This window comes from Ictidomys tridecemlineatus, unplaced genomic scaffold, assembly GCF_052094955.1.
Source record: "Ictidomys tridecemlineatus isolate mIctTri1 unplaced genomic scaffold, mIctTri1.hap1 Scaffold_48, whole genome shotgun sequence".
Taxonomy (NCBI): domain Eukaryota; kingdom Metazoa; phylum Chordata; class Mammalia; order Rodentia; family Sciuridae; genus Ictidomys; species Ictidomys tridecemlineatus.
Genome location: NW_027523119.1, coordinates 630,320 through 648,727, shown reverse-complemented (window position 1 = coordinate 648,727; position 18,408 = coordinate 630,320). Strand labels below are relative to the sequence as shown.

The 18,408-nt window shown below is 37.8% G+C and overlaps 1 long non-coding RNA gene across 1 annotated transcript; it reads right to left on the bottom strand.

The window, feature by feature from the left end:
* Nucleotides 1-1,695: 1,695 nt before the first annotated feature.
* On the bottom strand, nucleotides 1,696-12,025 carry LOC144373753 (uncharacterized). The gene is made up of 3 exons (XR_013433310.1): nucleotides 10,643-12,025; nucleotides 2,985-3,036; nucleotides 1,696-2,723 (listed from the first exon to the last, which is right to left on the bottom strand). It is a non-coding gene; the product is annotated as an uncharacterized LOC144373753 (long non-coding RNA).
* Nucleotides 12,026-18,408: the final 6,383 nt, after the last annotated feature.

Here is an 18,408-nt window from a genome sequence, read left to right as displayed (position 1 = left end):
CAGAGGCCTCGCTCCGGCCCACCGGCAGGGTTGGGGGGGGCAGCCGGCGGTGTTTGGGGTCGCTGGCGGGCGTGGTTGGGGGGGGCCGGCCAGCGTGGGGGCCTTCAGCGGCCTCGTTCGGGCCGGCCAGCGGGGTTGTGGGGGTGGCTGACGGGGTTGGGGGGGGCGGCCGGCGCGGGGGCCTTCAGTGGCCTCGTTCCGGCCTACCAGCGGGGTTGGTGAGGGCCGGCCGGCTTGGGGGCCTTCAGTGGCCTCGTTCTGGCCTACCGGCGGGGTTGGGGGGGGCGTCCGGCGGGGTTGGGGGGGGGCGTCCGGCGGGGATGGGCGGGCCGACCGGCGGGGGTGGGGGGGCCGGAGGGGTTGGGGGGGCCGGCCGTCGTGGGGGCCTTCAGAGGCCTATTTCCGGCCAACCAGCGGGGTTGGGGGGGCCAGCCGGCGTGGGGGCCTTCAGTGGTCTCATTCCCGTGCTGTTTGGGGGGCCTGCCGGCGGGGTTGGGAGAGTCGGCCGGTGGGGGTTGGAGGGGTCGGCCGGAAGGGTTTGGGGGGTGGGACGGCGGGGGTGGGGGGGCCGGCCGGCGGGGTTGAGGGGGCCGGTCGTCGGGGTTGGGGGGGGCGGCCGGCGTGGGGGCCTTCAGCAGCCTTTTTCCTGCAGCGGCCTCGTTGGTGGCGGGGCTGGGGTTGGTTTTGGGTGCAGCTAGGGCTGTGGTGGTGGGCGGCGGCGGCAGCTTCATTCCCGCCTCGAGGTAAGTCAGCGGGGCTGGGGTCGGCTTGTGGGGCAGTAGGGGGCAGCAGCATCTTCCTTCAGGCGGCAAGGTAGGGAGGCGGGGCTGGGGTGGGGGTGGGGGGGTGGGCAGTTAGGGCACCGGTGGCGGCAGTGGCGGCAGCTACGTTTTCGCAGGGTGTCGGCGCTACCGGTGTCCGTGAGCTGCTGGGCCTTTTGGCTGCTCCTATAACTTGGCAGCTGGAGCAGTGTGCTGTCTGTGGGCGGCCTTCCCCACCAAGGGCTGCAGAGCTGTGTGGTCGCTGGCGGCGGCAGCAGCGACAGTGGCAGCAGCTTGCCTATGAGGGCACAGACATTTGTTGCAGTTCTTGGGTCTTTGTTGTTTTTCCTTGGGCTTTTACCCTTCTTTTCATTAATTTTGGATAAAATGACCCCCGTGATGTAAAGATAGAGCAAGGAACATTGGTGAAGTGGGGAGCTTTGTAGAAAGTGCAGTTTGGATTCTGCTTTTCCATTGGTGATGGCTGGATGAATCTTCACTGCTGGCCCTGGAAAAGGCTAGGGCAGCTTGTTAATTGAGTTTTAAATTTCCTAGTTTGTGTTTAAAGGTTTTAAGTGCATAGAAGAGGAATGTTCACCTTAAGTAAGCATATGAGCGGATAACAAGGAATGTTTTCCTCTGGGAAAGGGAATTTGGTAGCTCTGACCCATGTCAGTCTGTGAATATTTAGACCTGTAGTGACTTTTTAACATTTTTCATAAAAATCTGTTATTTACAGTGTGTCATATGTTGTTAATACTCCTTGCCTTAAGTTCCCCAGCAAATCTTTTTCATGCCTTCTGAGAAAGTAGACAATTGATAGATTATCCAAGGAATGGAAAAAAACGTGAGTGGGTTATTTCCACAGTCCCTGAGAGCTGGCATTGTAAGACTCATCCTATCCCCAGTAACATTTTCATACAATAAATGTGAACACTTTTGAAGCCTTTTTATAAAGATACAATTTGGGAATGATATTAAGATAAGGAAAAGCTGTTAATTGATTTCTTAGATTAACATGTCTTCCCTTTTCTCTTTTCTGTTCAGTGGCCTCGTTCCTGCCGCGGCCTCGTTCCTGCTGGAAAACTTTGAAAACTTATCACTTAGAAAACTTCATGAAGATGGCCAGTGATAAGCAAATGTCCGATGATGATGGACAGCCCCAGCACCAGCACTGGCAGTTCAGATTCAGACCAGCAAGTCCCTGCTGCTCCAGAGCCTGAAGATCATGAAGAAAGAACCTTCTGCCACCCAGTGGAAGAAGAGCACCAAACTCTCTCAAAACCGCTGGTAAGTCATCCACTAGTGCTAAAAGGTAACATTGTCAGGTTGTCTTCCAAGCAATTAGATGCTTCCTTTTGTTTCCTTTTGTGAGTTATACTCTTGAGTGAAATTAGCATGTGTCCACATGGGTGTCAGTCCAGGCATCTGTGGTGGCAGCTTCATAAAAGGAAATGTGTCACTTTTCATGAAAGGAAATGGTCAAAAAAGTTTATATTTGCTAAAAAATGTTGAATGTCAGGCCTTGGTTTTTTTTGAAAGCAGATTTTAAATTTGCTTAGTTTTACAAACAAGTCTTTAAATCCTGCATAATAGGTATATTTTTTTGTAGTTATAGTTATCCCTCCTTGTTCTTGTGAGAACAAATAAAACTGAAAAGTAGCCATTAACAATCTCAGGTGTCACTTTGCTGTTAAAACTTTGCACATCTTTAAAACTTGTGGATGTTCTTGACATAGCAGTGAAAATGAACAGCAGGAAAAAACATTTTGTTGGTTGTAAGTGAAAGATTATTTGTTTCCTGCTGACTTTTATTTTCTATGATGGCAAAAAAAAAAAAAATCCATCAATGGGACTCCATCAGTGATAGTGGTTGTATTGAGTAGAACTCTTGTATCAAACATAAAATGTACCTATAGCATTACCTAATGTTGATGTTTTGTTGTTTTTCATTGATCACAACTAAAAGAAAAAGAAAATATAAAAACTTATCAATTATTGTATTTTATAGCGATTCATGTTCTTATTTTTCTATACATTTTTACCGTCATTGCACCATTAACCAAACACTAATGAACTTGAGAATATTACATTGAATAGCAGCAGTCTTTGAAATAATTTAAAATTCTTCTCAGTGTGTTGTAATCTTATGGAGAGAACATTAAACAACTTTTGAAAACATTTTAAATTTCAAGAAAATCAGAGAAATGCTTTTTCCCTTACCTCAAGGCCCTCTTTCCTCCAAGAGTATGAAATTTAAATTTACGTGCTGTACCTAAGATCAGAGAAAAGAAATGGTTAAGATTGCTAAAATAGTCCTTGGAAGTTTTTCATTGGTAAAGGTATTTGTAAATTTTAAACTTTTTTTTAAACAGATAAAATATTGACAAAACTATTAATGTACTCTTGCAATAGCTTTCTAATTTTTACCACAGTAAAAGTGGATTGAAGTCATTGTCAAAAATATTCTAGTGCTTTTCCTCCTTCCGTTTTGTCTCATTTGCATATAAGCTTGAAAAGAGAATTTCTTTGGTAAGAAGAGTTTTAAAATAGATTTTATATCCTTTTGTTGAGTAGTAGTGGAGGACTTTCTCAAATCAGGTGTAAATGACTTATCTATTTACAGTAGCAAGTGAGAAAATATCTGCAATTTTCTGTTAAGGAGTTTGGGTTATGCCTCTGAGAACAAAGAGGAAGCAGCCATGTTAGCATTACTGAAGGCAAAACCAGCCTTGCATTTACCTGCATGATGGTAGAGGGCATTCTGATTTTCTGGTTATTCTGTAGACTGTCTCAAATCTTTTTTGTCTGTTCTCATTTCACTAATGGAATTCAGAAGGATTTAGCTGAAGTAACCCTTAATTCTCTCCTAACTGCAGGTAAGAAACAAATTTTGTTGTTTTGATTTCTAAATTGTGGAACAATATCAGGAGATGAATGTATTATCCTTGTATGTATGTGCAGCAGAAGAGGCTAGCTAGCTATGTTTGCTTCCTTAAAGCTTTGCAAGTGCTTTAAACAAAAGTTGCCTAGGTGAATTAAATTAGGAGAAAAATACTATTAGCATGTATCATATATTCTGTACTTATGAATATAGTGATCTCGTGCTTCTTGCTGAGATTTGTTTGAGTGGTGTTGATTTTTCTGTTGTTTTTCTGTGGAATATATTTATTCACAAGTATTTTGTAGAAACCTGTAAGGTTTTAAGTTTTAAAGTTAGTGCTTGTGTGCAATCTGAATTGATTTTCCTAATTTAGAAATTGTTAAATATGGTGTTACAAAATGTAAAAGCATTAAAAAGGAGTATAGTTGTATCTGTTTGATTTATTCAGTAACTTGCCTAAAGGAAAAATTTTATGTGCTAAGCTATGGTTGTAGTTGTTATTTTCTAGAAAACACATTGTTGGAATTATTTACATTTTAAGCAAATATCCTAATGACTTGGGAAAATTCTTAGCAGTAAATTAATTGGAATTGTGAGAAGAATCAAATTCAATGGAACTCAGAATTTAAGATTGGTTGACAAATTGTATTAAAAGTAGCTGATTGATTTTTTTATTTGTGTCTTATATAGTGTTTTGTTTATTTTTGAATGGTGACTGTGTGGTTGACAAAATTTATCAAATTTAGAGAGCAATATTATAAATAAATTGCATAGAAGTATGTGCTCAAGAATGAGAGGGGAAGGGATGCTATAATTAAGGAAGTGTTATGATTTGATATAAAAATATTTTGGTGTTTAACCTGTGTTTTTGCTACAAATTGTGTTTGCTCATGTTGATCAGCACCATCTCTGAAGTCTACTTGAGACATAATAAGGAATAATCCATTTGCTATTTATTGTGTTAACCAGATCCCCAGATAAAGGGGATCTGATCCTGATTTATCTAGTGAATTAACAGTTTTGCTTATATTTGTAGTCGCAGCCATTTCAGCTTAAAAAGGAGACATGAATGTGAACTAATTATAAACAGAGTGATATTTCAGATCTCAAAGTATTACTTAAAAAGTATACTGCTCAATAGTGTAGCCACTAGCCACATTCTGACTATGGACCAGGATGTTGTGGTTAGTTGAAAATGTGATATGCAGTAAGTGTGAAATGCATACTGGATTTTGAAAACTTAGTACAATTTGTAAAAGAATAAATATTTTAAAGATATTTATTACATGTTGAAATAATATTTGGCATGTTTAGTAAGTGTTTTAAAAATTGTATTTTTATCATTTTAGCATAGTTATTAGCAAATTCAAAATTACGTGTGTAACTTGCATTATAATTTGGTTGAACAGTATTGCTTTAGAGAAGAAGTAAATCAGTATTTCTTTTAGCCTTCTAAATGGTGTGTCAAATCTGTACCATTTAGGAGGTCAAGTTAAATTTGTTCTGTGGAAGAATCACTTAACTTTCAGAGTATATTCTGATAATTTCCATTATGAAAGATGTAAAGATCTGTCAATTTAAAACTCAGATGTCTTAAAGTTGCATGTCAGGTCAAACTTTTTTAAGGGTTTCTGTTGATTTTCTGCAAATGGCTTAAACCAGTGTATGAATATACATCTAGAGAACATAGTAGACATATTGAATGCTTTCAGAGCAGTAATGTACTGGTACATTTGGTAAAGGAATGTACTTTAAATGTTTAACCCAGGACTGTTTCCACAAAGTCACAGGATTATTTTAGATGGAGTAAAATCTTTCTGTGAAATAGAAAGTAAGTTTCACTTATCGCATATTTTTTCTCTTTATATACCAGATTTCATTTAAGTTCATGAAATAATGCTTAACATTTAGTGATTTAACTAGTGAAGCAGTAAAACTTTGGGCTTGCTTGTGCACAGTATCATGGAATACTTATATCTATTTTCTTTTGTCACAGTCTTTGGTGACTGTTGGCTATTGAAAAGGACATCTTTTAACTTCTCTTGTTCTTTAATATCTGAGTTTCTTTGTGGCTGTGTAAGTGATTCAGGAAAAAAAAAAACAAATGTAAAATACAAGTTTCTCAGGAAATTAGAAGTTGTTTCTTACTACTTTGGGGAGAGACTTTTTTCCATATACCTCATATGTAAAATAATGCAGATGCTTTTGTGTGTCTTTGGTTTCTTCTGGGTAGAAGGCTACTTCTTGTAATTTTGATAGAAAAGCCTAAATTTGTATTGTGTTTTTGCTTTCATGCCAGAAAATGCAATAGATTTTGGTATTATATTTCTTTTAACTCATAGCTGCATAAATGAGAATTTTAGCTTTATGGTGGTTGTATTATTTAGATTTGTTAATTTATGTTGTAATTAAAAATGGGATTCCACAGTCATAAGTACATCTATAATTTGTGGGTTAATATTGCATGAGACCTTTGAAACCTTATGCTTGCTACTTCCAGGTACAATTATTTAATTATGGCTTTTGGTAAGGTGTGGTGTGTGTGTGTGTGTGTGTGTGTGTGTGTGTGTGTGTGTGTAAACTTGTCAAAGTATGTGACAGTGTTAATTATCCCACAGGGAAGAAATGTTAATTGTATCTGGGTACATTCAGGAAAATGTTGAATGAGATATAGGAAAACTAGAATTACTTGTACTAGGGAGATTTGTCTTAAACCCCATCTTTTGTTTTAATTAATAAGTTATGCTTTAGTTACATAATTAGGTCTAATACACACATCCAGGATGGCCTTTGGGTAGATATCATTGTCAAATTAAATGCAGGACTTTAAAAGTGTTTGATTATATGTCAATAGGAATACTTCTTTTTCTTTTAGTAAAAAAAGGTTGATAAAGATTTAAATGGTATTTTAGGTTTTAAGTATTGAAGGCCTGTGGGCCAATGCATTTTAAACACAGGGAAATAATATATGTTTTTTTGGTTTACGTTTATACTTTTTACATTCTATATTTTAGATTAGGGTATAAAAATCAATTCACCAGTAAGGGGGAAGGGAAATTATTATGAACATCCCTTTGTTTTACAGAAACTTATGGACGATAGTTGTTTAGTAATGTGTTGACATTTATGTTCTATTTTTCAAAGGATGTGCTTCCTTTTCCACTTACAGTCAGCACTTGTGTAAACAGCAAAAGTTTAGAAAGGTGCTGGATTTCTAAGTTAATCTTGAATTTCTTTTCCTGTATAGAGGGTACAAACATGTACTCCTAAATATTAATGGGTTTGGACTGAATCTATGTTAAAGAAGATATTCAAGAGTAATTGTAAATCGTTTTTGGTTGAGGAGAAGGCCTTATGGGGGGGTAGATATTACAGCTTCAAGTTTATATTAATCATATGTTGACTATCAAAACCTGAAATCAGCTACAATGATACTTGTAAATATTATAATACTTGCAAATTTTGTTAACTTCACTTTTTAAAAGAAAGAAAAAGAAGTAGCATAAGTTCTAAGTCAGATGTTGGCAATTTGCACATAAGAGTAATTTTCTGAGGATAAACTGTGTTTCTGATGGTTGCCATATCTCTCATTATTGTCCAGTGTAGATTAGAACTTTGCTAATTAAAGGGTGATCTTCAGACTAGCAACATCTGTATCACAGGTGTGATTGTTAAAACTCAGTATGTTGTTTTCCCCTAACCAGAAGTACTGAGTCCGAATCTGAATTGAGTAAGATTGCTAACTGAATTGTATGTCTATTGAGGTTGGAAAAATCCTGCTACTGAAGGAAGACTGTTCAGATCCATGCTGTGCCACTATTGGCATGCCACTTTATATAAATTATGGGATATTTTTGTTATTCAGTTTCCCAAGTTGTAAAATGAAGATTAAGTTGATCTCCCAATTGTATAATTTTTATGAGGATGAAATGAATTTGTTGAAAGTTTTGTTAACCACATAAATTGGATCCCTAAAGTGGATACAGCATGATAAAAGTAGGTGAGACAGTTTAGCAGCATGCCCACACTCTTGCTGGTGTTTGCTCCAGTGCATCCACATCCTACTTATAGGAATAATTGCATCTTAATTCATCATCTAATTATTCAGTATATATCAAGCAGTTTGTTTTTAATGTGAATAAAAGCAGGATTTTAAAAATTTGAGTTAAAACAGAAAATTAGCCTAAAAGTGTTGATCATAGATGAACAAATACTCAATCCCTTCCAAAAAAATATCTATAAACTTAATGATACTTAAAAAGAATGCCTTGGGGCTGGGGCTGTAGCTTAGTGGCAGAATGCTTGCCTAGCATGTGTGAGGCACTGGGTTTGATCCTGAGCATCACATAAAAAAAACATAAAATATATGCATTCTGTACATCTACAACTACAAAAAAAAAGTTTTAAAAAGTATTTATAAGAATACTATGACTATGACTGCCCAGTAAAGTATAAAAATTTTTTTTTAGATAGTTGTATTAGTTAATGTTTTCCCCTCTTTAAATATCCCATTTTAAGAGTTTGTGATTTTATTCAGAACACAGTAATTTCAATATTTGTAAAATTTACACTCATAATAGTATAGTTTGCCAATTACTTCAACATAATGTAGTGTAATTCCAGGCAAAACAGTGAGTTGGAATTCGAAAAAAATATTAAATAACTCATATTCTTTACTTTTTTCATAATTGTGATATTTAATATTAATCACTTAAAAATTATTTAGCTATCATTTCTATTTGCTTATAGAAAGTAGTTGATAATTATGGTAATCCTAATTGTGTCTCCCATATATGCCAGTGGAGCAGAAGGACTCAGTTACCATTGAATAACTCAAAACATTTATCCAAAGGAGTGATTGATTGAAAATAATATCTCCCCCACATAAGGTCACATTTTTATTAGCTGTCTATTATGTTCAATGACAATAATGTAAGGAGAAAGTGGGTGAAAACCTTGGGTACTTTTTAAAAACCTAAATGGTTATTTCAAAGCAACATGAAGCAAATTGTTAATTTTCTTTCTGCAAGTAAATGATTGGTACCTTATTCTCTCCTTGAATGTGTTGCTGTAACAAAATGTAGATTATGTTTAATTATGAGGAAAATCAACAAGTCTTGCTTAGAGTACAAGAGCATTCAGATTGAGAAAACTGAATGGGAAAACTTTATCTTCCATTCTTCTCTTTTCTATAAATATGATATAACAAAACCACTTGTAGATCTATTAGATCTACAGGCATATAAAGTGATGATTTTTTCTTTCCGTATTTCTTTAGACAATAATTGTATTTGGCGGGGCTGGGCTTGTGGCTCAGTGATACAGTGTTTGCCTAGCATGTGCGATGCCTTGTGTTCAATCCTAAACACCACATAAAAATAAATAAATAAAATTAAGCTATGTGTCCAACTACAACTAAACATTAAATTAAAAAAAGAATTGTGTTTGGGCATTTTATTAGAATTTAAAAGATGAAATATCTTTAAACATTTAATGTTTTTTTGCATCTTGATCATAGAAGTTTTTGCCTCTACCCCATATTCATAATCTAGGAGATAGTAGACAATACCTGGAGACATTTTGCTTTTCAAAACTTGGGGGAAAAGGCTCTAGTATACAACAAAGAATTGTCTCCCTTCAGGAGATCTTACTGAAATAAAACATATATATGTTTCTGTTATGTTTTACTAGGAATATTGAAGTAACTTGTGACTACAGAAAGCACGTCACCTTTGTATTTTCTTAGTGATGAAAATAAAAACCAAATGAAGAACATGGCTTTCTCTCCAGTGTGTAATTTAATGTCAAAATCTAATATAATGTAATCATCTCTTTCTGCAATCATAGAAAGTAATGTAATTGCCTCTTCGGTAAAAGATGGGAAGAGAGTATCAATATCAAATTTGGAGAAATGGTAAGAGTAAGGGAAGCATCTAGAAGAGATGGGAAGGCTCACTCTCTAACCACAAATTCTGCACACCTCTAGTTTTCCACCTCCTACATATCAGGCTTTCTAAAACTTTAATTTTTATTTTTTGCCTTAGATAACTTAACTAAAAATTATTCCAAAATTATGTAAAATAAATTTAATTTTCCATTACTAAACTTTTGTTTTCCATAACACATTAAAGGGAAAATTAAATAATAAAAACAGACATAATAAATTCTTGTTTGATATAATCATTTAAATATCTTTTTTAGACAGCAGTAATTCAAACAAAATACTTCCCTTACTTAAAATGTAACATTTTATATTAATGAATCAGGAGGCTAAAACACTAAAATTGTCAGACTTAGTAAATCCTTCAAATATTTCATCTATAGAGGCACAGTACACACTTAGTGTAAATTATAAAAGGTCTTTTTTAAATATATAAATTCCAGGTCAAAATATATCAAATCAAACATATATCAACTTTGCTTCTCAATTTACTTCTCAATTTATCTCTCAATGTAATCATATTTTGTTGACTCTAAATAACATCGTCTGGTAACTGATAGTGACATTAAAATTTGTATCATCTTTCTGCTAAAATATAGTAAGCTCTACTCTGAACCCCTCATTCATAGGTCTTACATCTGTTATCCCATCGTCAGCAATAAAGCCAATGAGATTATTCTAAAATGTAAACGTCCCCATGTTATTCTTGTCTTTGCTTATTAAAGGAGCAAGCAATGTACTCTCTAATTTCTCTTTTGCTTATTTTCCCTTTGATATAGAAATATATTATGCATTTCAATCAAATTAAAATCTTTCAGCTCCCTTAACTGTCTAATATATTTCTAGTTAGACAAATGATGATGCACCTCCTGAAATCCTATTTTCTTTTCACAGACCTCTCAGTCTCACTCTGCTCCATCTGTAAATATCCAACTCCTCTTTGGGATCCTTATAAAATCTCCCTTTTGTGGACATACACTTTATACAGTCAACTTGATGACTTGATGCTTCCCGTCAGTTCTATTTTGGAAATATTTGCAAAACTGCATTTATTACCTCATATCACAGTTATTCATTCACATCACTATTTCCATTTGCTGACTATGAAAGAAAACCTTTCTGGTTTTGGCATCCGCCTTGGCAGCAGCAGTCGGAGAAGACAGCCTGGAAGACCTCCTCTTGGGCTTTTACTTAGCCTCACATTCTTCAGAGCTGACCTTCCTCTGGAGCTTCCTGGCTGAGAGCACAAGGCTCACACAGGTGCTGCAGGCAGTGGCTCTCGGGAACCTTCTGAAACTGTGCTGTCTGGCCACTGCTGCTGTTCCCACCACATGAGTTGCTGCGACACACCAAGTATTCAATTATTTTAATGCAGTTTTTACCATAATTGAGACATAACTATAGGCAATTTTAAATCTCTAAATTTTGTGATTTTAGTTTTTACGAACCTTATAAAAATCAAATCCTTACTCTTATGTTTTGTTTATTCTGCTTTCTAAATAAGTTCTCATTTTGTCATTATTGCCAGTGCTTACAACCCTCCTTTCTCTTATCTCTAGCCTAGAGAACAGTGACCTGCCCCTAGTTGCTCTTCCTGTCATGAGCCTCTCTCAAGTGTGCCATTCTCCCCTCTCACAAGCATTAGTTTCTAAAATAAACATTTAACCATGTCATACCCACAAAAGTGAGAAAGTATTCTATTATTTATACAATAAACTCAATATTTATTCATATGTCCCCCAGCTCTTCCAAGCATGATCACAAATAGTCTTCCAAATTCCCCGTAGGAACAAACTCAGCCCCACTAATACTTGTTCACATAATTCCTTTGCTTCACACAATTCCTACCTCTTCTGATTTTTATTGCTTCTCTGTCTCTATTTATGGTTAACATTTGATAACATAGCCTCCATTGCCTCTAGCTCTTTAAGCTTCACCTTGAATTTTCTTTTTTCATGCCCCAAAGAATTTCTGCTGCACCATCATTGCTTTCCCATCCTAATAGAAGTGAGAGCTTATTAATCTAATATCCATATACTTTTTCAAAAGCTTTAATTATAACATTAAGTGTGCTTTGTCTCAGTTTTTACAAATAGATATCTTCTCCATTATGATGCAAATTCTTTTAAGATTGGTATCATATTGTATCATTTTTTATATCATCAACATCTAGTATATAAAAGGAAAAGTGAAAGAATAATCTTAATATAAAATATATCTAAATTTTCTAGTTACTGTGTATTATATCCAATATTCAGAGCTATAATATTAGTTCTATATTTTGTGACAAGGAACTTCTTACAATAATTCTACAGTGCAAGTGGACACAAACTTTAAAGCCCAAATGAAAGCCCCACACCACTTACTTTCCCCAGTAATAAATGCTACTTTGGGATTATGCTAATAAAATCTAACCTTCCATTAGATACACGATTTCTGACTATTCTTTAATAAATTACCTCTTAAATAGAATAAAATTAGAATAAAAAGACAACAATGTTCTATTACAAAAATGTGTTTCATATTTGATGTTAGAATACAACACATTAGTTTTCTAAGTTAGATTCAATAAAGATAAGGAGCTTAAAGTTATCTGGACAGAAGAAGAGAAAGGAATCAGTCATCAGTTAGAATGAAAGAAAGCCCATGATTGCACTTGAAAGGGTGTTAGCAGAAGCTGTCCAATAAATTCACAGAAGATGCTTCTGCTTTAATAAATTGTTGTGCTATCAGCCAGGCACGGTGGTGCACAACTGTAATCCCAGTGGCTTAGAGGCTCATGAGTTCAAAGCCAGCCTCAGCAACAGCAGGGTGCTAAGCAACTCAGTGAGACCATCTCTAAATAAGAATACAAAATATGAGGGCTGGGGTTGTGGCTTATAATATAGTGTTTGCCTAGCATGTGTGAGGCACTGTGTTTTATTCTCAGCACCACATATAAATAAATAATAAATAAAGGTCCATCAACAACTAAAAAATATCTAAAAAAATGCAAAATAGAGTTGGGATGTGGCTCAGTAGTCCAGGGCCTCTGAGTTCAATCACTGGTACGAAAACAAACAAACTGTTGTACTATCAAATCCTTTTGTAGCACTTGAGCTTCACTTTCTCTACTTGTGCTGACAGATCAAGGTTTTGTTTGTCCCAAATCTATAATTTGGTGCCAATTGTCTGTTTATCTTCTGAGCATGAAAGGGAAATCTCAGCCTTGAAAAAATTTTTATTATTAATGTTATTATTATTGGCCTGGTAAGAACAACAATAGTGCTTTTATGCATAAGAAAATTTAGGGTTCTAAGACTTTATTCTGGAAAAAAAGTAATTTTATAAATATTATTTCATGTTCAAAGTATATTCATATACAGCCTTACATTTTCAAATGACCAAAGAATGAGGAACACTTAAAAATAATGTGTTTCACTATTCACATAGGTGGTAATAAAGTTGTAGCTTAAATTTTAGCATTAGTACTCATTCTCTAATTTTGTGTTATTTCTATTTATTGTCAAACATCTAACAATACTTTAGGAATCCCAGCTTGCTGAAGTTGTCCATGCTTGCTTCGGCAATTAGCTGGTAGTGATCCCCAGGTCTGCAGGCTAACGGCAAGCAGCAGTCAGACCACTTCACTATCTGGGAGGAAGCAGGTGAGGCGGGAGGATGGAAAAGAAAAGTTGAGCTTTTTCATTTCTAAAATGACCAGACACCACATTCTTCCCTTTAGGCTCCTCACAACTAAATTACAGTCAGGTTTAGCAAATTACTAGACATTGTATTTTATTAACATTAGCGTTTTGCAAATATTCTCATTTCTACCAGACAACAGTGCTTACAAAACATGAATATAGCTTTCTCCTTTAAAAAGTAACTGAGGTCTCAGCTGCTTTCAGGAACTGAAAGGGAAGGACCATTCCCAGAGTATGAAAAAACTGTCCTTTAGTGACTGGGCATAGGTGATAACAGCCAGTCCACAGCACCCAGAGGTTTAACATGCAACCTGTCGACCGGCTCTTCTCCAAGTGTGGCCCAAGGCCAAGTGCAATAGAACTACCTGGGAACATGCCAGAACCTGCAGTTCCTGACCAAGGCTCCCTACCTGCTTTAGACTCTGGAGTTGATGCTCAACAATCGGGATTGTTCAACAGGCCACCCCATGATTCCTGCAGCATATACACATGGGAATGACCATCAGGCCCTCCACAGACAGTTCACATTCCCAACACAAGTGTTTCCAAAAGAATCTGGCACTGGGTGATGGAATACCTACAATCTCTCTGAGGGTTTCCAGTGAAGAGAGTGCCTGTTGGAGGGAGGGGCCGGCCCTGAGTCAAACCCCACCCACCTGCCCGGAGACAAGCCTCAGCACTTCCCACCCCCCTCCTTTGTAAAACAACATCAATACCTACCATCTCATAGGCTTCTAGTGTTCCTGAGATTAAGCAGCATACACAAGGCCGCCAAGCTTGGGGCTGAGGGAAGTGCTCAGTCAATGAACGCTGCTTCTGTTAGTGATCACCTGGCTCCAAAGGCCCTAGTGAGCATCCTAGTCTCCTTCTAAGATGCCAAGAACGATCCCCTACTCTCCAAAATCATCTTGTCAGGGATATACTGCCCCAAATTCATAACCAGAGACGGATCATTGTGAGGTCCATTTTTCAAGGTGAGTGGGCTATGATTTTAGAACTCCTAATGAAAACTAGAAAAAAATGTTGGATTAAATGAATAAAATATCACCTTAAAAGTACTGAAGGACTGTCCAGATAATGCCAGACCAAGCGCTAGGATAAATTCCAACCTCCAGAAATGAGAGGGACTCCCACAACTCAAGCCCCATCTGCCCTGAGAGGACCTACTACCCAGGAAACTTGGGCTCCAAAAGTCGAGGCCCAGCTGGCTTGAGGAAAGGCGCAGAGAGCCGCGGGACAGAACTGAGAGCACAGAAATAAAATCACCTACGTGTGACAGCTGATTTTAGACAAGGGCACCAAGATGATTCAGTGGGAAAAGAAGTAACAAAGCTGCTGGTACAACAGGATATCCAACTGTAGAGGAACGAAGATGGGCCTATCTCACACCATGGATGGAAAACTAATAAACCAGATGAAAGACCTCAATTTAGGAGCTAAAACTAAGGACATTATCAAAAAAGTGAAAAACATACAAAAATAGGAAAAAATATTTGTGAGTCGCCTAAGAATTCCTACAACCCAACAATAAAAAGACAATCTAATTTTAAAATGGCAAAGGACTTGAACTGACATTTCTCCAAAGCAAGTACACAAATGCCAATAAACACATGAAAAGATGCTCCAGTGTCATTAAGGAAATGCAAACCAAAACCACAATGAGATATCACCTTCAAACCACCAGTGTGAATATAAGAAAAAAATCACATAAACCATAAGAAGTGCCGAGGATGAGAAGCGAGAACTCTGACCCACTGATAGTGGAAAGGTCAAGTGGTGCAGCAGTTGGGAAGGGTGGGAGTTCCTGAAAAGTTTAGATGCAGAGTGACTACAAGATCCAGCAATTCCCTCCCTCCAAGTGTATATCTAAGAGATTAAAAAACATGCCCACACAAAAACACTTGTGCATAGATGTTCTCAGCTGCATTATCTCTAATAGCAAAAGCAGAAGCAATCCAAAGGTCCTTCCACAGGTGAGGAGATAAACCAAATGCACAAAGCATGCTATGGACTATCAGGCAGCCATGGAAAGAATGAAGCCCTCACACCTCTACAGTACGAAGGCACCTGGAGTATACCATGCCAAGAAGCCCGTAACTAGAGGTCACATAGGAGTCTGCTTACACAGAACATTTAAACAGGCAAATCTATAGTTAGAAAGCAGGTGAGTGGTTGCAGGGGCAGGGACTGACTGCTGATGGGCACATGATTTTTTTTTGGGGGGGGTGGTAATGAAAATGTTCTGAAATTAGATATTGGTGATGGTTGCATAACCTTGTGAGTATACCCAAAACTACCTCCAGCCCAGGCACACCATCTGATATATAGGAGGTATTCAATAAATCTTGAACTAATGGATGAGGCCTCGGCTGGACACATGACCCAAGGGAATATGTTGAAACAAAAGTTGTGTGTAAGTGGGCTGGGGTCATGGCTCAGTGGTAGAGTGTTCGCCTAGCATGCATAAGGCACTGGGTTCAATACTAAGCACCACATAAAAATAAAATGAAGATATTGTGTCAACCTAAAATTTAAAAAAATATATTAAAAATAAAAAGGTTTGTATAAGTACTCTGTGTCACCAATTCTTACAAAAGGGGACTGCTAACATAATTGAGAATGGAGCTGAATCTGCCTTCACCTTTGGTATTTATTACTGCACCTGGCAAAATAACTAGATTTGTTAATGAACAAATAAGTGAAAATATGAATACGTGAATGCTACATTTTTAAAGCTGAATTCTTTTGCTGGAGGTCTATAGAAGGACTGCAAATCAAAACCATTTGAGATATGCAGAATTTAAAAAGATATCATCACAAATGTGAGAGAAGTAGGATCCCATCAGATTCAAAAGTTTTTCTTAGTTATATTTTTTAGGTATATTCTTCTTATTTTATATTTAATATCTTAGGACCCTGTGAAAGTCAAATGAGTTCAGAATTGTGTGAAATATACATGCATAGGTTCATAAGAGCCCCTCGAAAGGCAAAATCCCATCGAGCAATCAACCTGAATAGGAGCTGCAGGCTTGATGAGAAGACAGTGAGCTACGAGATCAACCCTTCTTCAAGGTATTAAGCCAAGCTTATAAAAGGAAGCTCCACACCACAGCCAGGGTTGTCAAAAGAAAGGCTGTAGGTATCTCTAGTACCTTTGTGCAAGACCCACCAAACTCTCCAGCCATAAGTAAAACAAGTGAACTGAAAAGTGGCAGTCTGCCTCAGTGCACAGACGTCTTTCACCCCAGAAAGTTAAGAGTCAGGTAACCAACTCAGAAAGTAGGTGAAGGGAGATGATAACTGGGCAGAGATGCTAACTACGTCCCAATACCTAGTCTTCCCTTCTCCCTGCCTGGTGGTAACAGACCTGTGCGTGTCCCTGAGGGAATGCATTTGCTATCCTCCCCTGCAGCTAAGTGCCCAAGGGCACCCTATGACTAAGTTCTAGGCAATCTGGTGGGAACAGAAGTGGCATGAGAAATTTCTGGATAACAATTTCAAAGAGGAAGTTGGTTGTCTTCCACTTTCTCTCTTCCCCTATTCTGCAGGCTACCATGTGGATGAAGGTGTTACTTGTGGAGTAGCAGGAGAGGGCAGGAGCCAGCCTCCACCTCAAGAAGCTGTCTATCAATCACCAGGACAGCAGAGCAACAAGGCAAAGGAAACCCAGCCCTTGGATCAACATTCAGAGCAGAACCACTCTAAGAGAGAAATTAACTTCTAGTTTGCTTGAGCCACTGTATTTTTGGATTTCTTTGTTATAGTACCTTAGCCTGAACCCCACATAATATGGTAACTTTGTTTCTTAAGATATTGCATGTCACTTTACCCCATAAGTAATTAAAAAATTAAAATATAGCAGTTAGGGGCTGGGAGGCATAGCTCAATGGTACAGCATGTGCTGCTCAGCATGCTCAAGGCCCTAGGTTCAATCCCCAGCACCAAAATCAAAAACAAAACAAAACAAAAAAAATAACAGCAGTTATATATATTTTTGTGTCAAAAAGAATCTGTCCATATTTGATATTATATGTAATTATAATATTTTGGAAATCCTAGCTTTGGTTTTAAATTAAAATCTAGTAAGATTGATAAGTAATATTAAAATATATTATTTTTCTAATATATTAAAATATATAAGAAAAACTTACCATATTTATACACTTAATAACACATAAGAGTTACGTAAGTGTTCAGAAAGGTGGTGTTTACTCATCCAGTAAACTTACATATCTAAAAAGAAGCTGAGGGAAAGGAAGGTGAAGCCAGGGGAGGGAGCAGGTAGGTGGACTCCATGCAGGACCCACACAGGTACATATTCCAGCTTCTATATTAAGGGATGGGTTCAAGGGAATTTATATTACTTCAAATTCATGAGCAGATGAGGACCAAGCATAAACCAAGTAGGAGGTCACATTCTTCACAGGATTATAATCAAGCAAATTCTCTGCAGTAGAGTTTAAAAATACTTAAAAACACTTGAGTCTGTAAAGAGAATAAATATTATTCAAAAATCCCTTTAAAAGTGATGACAAGGGCTGGGGCTGTAGCTCAGTGGTAGAGCGCCTGCCTTGCATGTGGGCGAAGGCAGAAAGACAAGAGTGACTCATCAGATGAGACACAGGGGAAACAGACCAGCACCCAGAGCTTCCGTAAGAGGGTCCCAGCTGGAAGTGTGTCTGGGACGGTGACTCTGGTGACTCTGGCCATCGAGAGGAAACCCAAGGAGAGGAAGACATCTTCACAGCGTAAAGAGAAGACACTGAAGATGACAGTGAACCCAGGAGCAGCTGCAATGAAGGTGCAAAGCCGTGACCTCTGGGGAGTGACATCAGTGGAACTTGGAACTCAGTGAAAGTTAGGAGCAGGTAAGAGGAAGAGTACATTCGGGTGTTAATTGGGGACATTTTTTTTTTAAACAGAACATAAACAAGTTTGTACATGTGACTGAGTTTGACATATTTTCAGAATCCTCAGGGTGGGATGTCTACAGATGTAACCCAGCCATTCAGGCTGTCTGAAGGAGTGAGAAGATGTAGGGAGAAACCAACTGGCCAGGAAGAGAGCACGGAGCAATGCTGTCCCAAACGAACAGAATGTAAGCCACAAAAAAAGTCATACACATGGTTTGAAATT